Below are 3,604 nucleotides of genomic sequence, written 5' to 3' on the forward strand. Positions count from 1 at the left end.
AGGAAACAGAGCCAGCGTCAGGGCCATTATACCCCGACCTTTCTTCCTTTAAATCCCCTAATTTGAACAATAAAACGGAAATAAAGAATAAAGCAAAAAAAAAAAGAACTTATTGCAAAGTTAAAAAAGATACAAGCTAAACTGAGGAGGAAGTGCCAGTCTCCTCAATATACCAGTAACCCCTTCCTGCCCATAAAAAACCCTCCTCTCATCGACCCAGAACCAAGTCCAGGACTATTTTAGGCCAACCCATATGAGAAGTATAGTAAAAAAAAAAAAAACAAAACAAAAAAAACAGCGGCGGCGTAAAATTCCTCACAGCCCCTGTGTTCAAGCAAAATCAACAGAGATACCATCAGGCTATTCCTATTAAAAAGTTCAAACAAGTGAAGGAGGCAGTCTCTATATACAGTGCGATCTGCCCTAGTGCGATCTGCCCTAGTGCGATCAATCTGCCCTAGTGCGATCAATCCTTAAGGAATCTGCCCTAGTGCGATCAATCCTTAAGGAATATCGCCATCAAAATCTAACACCCTAGGACTGGAAACAGCTCATAAGAGCAGGGCTGTCTGGAGGAAACTACCTCCTATAACAAGCAGATAATGAAGAAGCCTGCCGAGAATGCTCAGTCAGAACAGGCTCATATAAACTTAGACATGCTCACAAGGAAAGGCCAGTATGAGACACTCCAAGCTCAAATTAAATATCTCCCTAAAACATATACTCAAATAGCCAAAATCAACTTGCAATCTAATTTACCATAGCAGAATTTCCCTATTATACTGTTAAGTATAAATGCTACCTATATTTTCATACTGTGATAAAGTTAAGATTTCTTCAAGAGATAAGAAAAAAAAACTGTAATGCAACAATAAAAGCTAATTTGTACCTCTTACAAAAAAATAAATAAATAAATAAACCTAGTTTTATTGTTTGGTTATTAAAATAACCAAAATACGCATAATCTTTGTTACTATAGTTTTAAATTGGTTTCTGACACCATATATATTTACATATATACATGTATATACACATATATTATATAAGGACACATCAGGTCACATACTGACCTCCCAGGGCCACTAGCCGAAGGCAATGCCAAGGCAGACAATGCAATTAGTGCCTTAGCAACTCTAACACCGCCAGACCTTGAAGATATTGAAAAGGTCACTACAGCAAAATTATTTCATTCCAAATTCCACAATAACGGCCTGTCCTTAATTTATAAATTCGGCCTTTCTGGAATTCAAGCCAAGGCAATTATAACTACATGTTCTATATGTGCCGCATTCATCCCTTCAACCTCAGACGCTGTATGTCCCCGGGGCATAAGGCCCAATGAAATATGGCAGACTGATGTCACTCATGTTCCCTCCTTTGGCACCAATAAGTATGTACATTTATCAATTAATAATCATTCAGGCTTAATTTTTACATCCCTCCATAGAGGCGAAAAGGCCACCAATGTCAAAAATCATTTCCTACAAGCATTTGCTTACATGGGAGCACCTAATATCATTAAAACAGACAATGGTCCTGCTTACACCTCTGCCTACATACAAAATTTCTGTGCTCTCTTTAACATTACACACATCACAGGTATTCCTTATAATCCACAAGGACAAGGCATTGTGGAACGTGCCCATCGTACCTACAAAACTTGTCTTGAAAAAATAAAAAAGGGGGAACTTAGCCCCCTATGTCAGCATCCTCAACAACTTAATTCTCTCATTTTATATATTATAAATTTTTTTAAATCGAGACAAAGACGGCCTTAGCAGAGCAGACCGTCATTGGCAGTCCATTACACATCCCCCAGCACTAGTAAAATGGAGGGATCCTCTAACAACTCAATGGCGAGGCCCTGACCGATTAATAGCTCAGGTCAGAGGTTCTGTTTGTGTTCTCCCAACAGGTGAGGATGTCCCTATTTGGGTTCCTGTTCGCTGTGTGAGTCCTGTCAACACACCTATGGAGACCAACGCAGGCGGAGATAAACTGGGGAATAGTAAAGACTCCACCGGTGTTCCTGACAGTAAGATGGGATTGTCCACAGTTCCCCACCCTTGTTGCTTCTAATGCATCTACTAGACAACCACATGTTAAGTCTTCACCCTTTACTACATTTAACTCTTCATCATTACCTTTACAAGATACTTTATGTTTTACACATATAAATATTTCTCACCGTTATAGTTCTAACCTCAACGACACTAATACATACCCTTGTTTACTCTTTCATAACAGTAGCGTTGCTGATCTACAAAAGGAACACAACAAACCCTTTCCCACCTACGTTATGAAAATATTACTACCTATTTCTACTACTAATCCTCCAGCAAATGCTTCAAAACCTGATACATATAATCTTTTCTTTTCTGAGGCTCCTATCCCCTGCCCTCGTTGTGACAAATCTCAGTCAAAATATTCTGCTCCTGATAAATTATGGATGTGGCGAGACTGCTATGCTTTCAACCCATTTTACTTACCGCCTACTTCATCCAATCTTAGTCGCTGGTGGTATGGCCCCGATCCCGTGAATCTGTATAACCTTCAAACACCCTTTTTTCAACGCAATCCTTGTACTCCGGGAACACCGGCCGCATTGGCGGGTATGTTCCTTTGTGGACCCTATGCTTGCCTTAATGCTATCCCCCTTTCCACTAGACATGGTAATTTAGAAAATGTCACTTTATTAGTAAATACTGCAAAAACTTCTTACCGCATACCTTACTTCAATATGGGTCCCTCTAATTGCTTTCCTATTGGACAACCCAAGGTCACCCGATCTTATAGTTTTTCAAAATTTTTCTTTCGTTCCCAGCCCTGTGTATTATCACCTTTTTTTATTTTATCCTTCAATGTATCTTCCATAACTAATCATACAATACATTGTAATCTTCCTAACATTACTTGTTTTTTATCCAATTGCTGGCACCCAAAATCCGACTCCATGCTCATAGTTCGAATTCCAGCATATCTACCTATGCCTGTTAATAGAACTACTAATTTTCCAATAAGTTTATCCCGACAGAAAAGAGATTTTGGCATCGTTGCAGCAACTGTCGCCATCATCGCCGCACTAGCCGCATCCGCTGTGGCAGCTGGGATTGCCGTTTCCACGTCAGTTCAAACCGCTCATACCTTAAATAATCTTAGTGCCTTAACAGCCCAAGCCTTAGATTCTCAGCAGCTAGTCAATACACATCTGAAACTAGCCATATTAAACTTAAATCAACAAACCTTCTTATTACAAGAGCAAGTAGAACTCCTCTGAAACCTCCAAGGAGTTTCCTGCCTACCTCCTTTCAATAGTATATGTGTAACACCTTGGAAGGTAAAAAATGCCTCAAAAATTATCAAGACCCTAAATGAGTATATTAAAAAAGGATGGTCCCCCGCCTTTGATAATTATACTCGTAACTTATTACATACCATTCGAGTTATAAATGAAACCAAAGTTCCCACTATTTCAGGAGACACCTTTCTCCAAGGGCTCACTGGATTCTGGTCTCTTATTAAATCGTGGGGAGGCACCGTTGCTATGTTCCTTCTCATAGGCCTCATCGGGCTCGCCTTCCTCTGTGTTCTTTGGAACCGTGTA

This window comes from Otolemur garnettii, unplaced genomic scaffold (genome assembly GCF_000181295.1).
Source record: "Otolemur garnettii isolate 467f Iridium unplaced genomic scaffold, OtoGar3 scaffold00360, whole genome shotgun sequence".
NCBI lineage: Eukaryota > Metazoa > Chordata > Mammalia > Primates > Galagidae > Otolemur > Otolemur garnettii.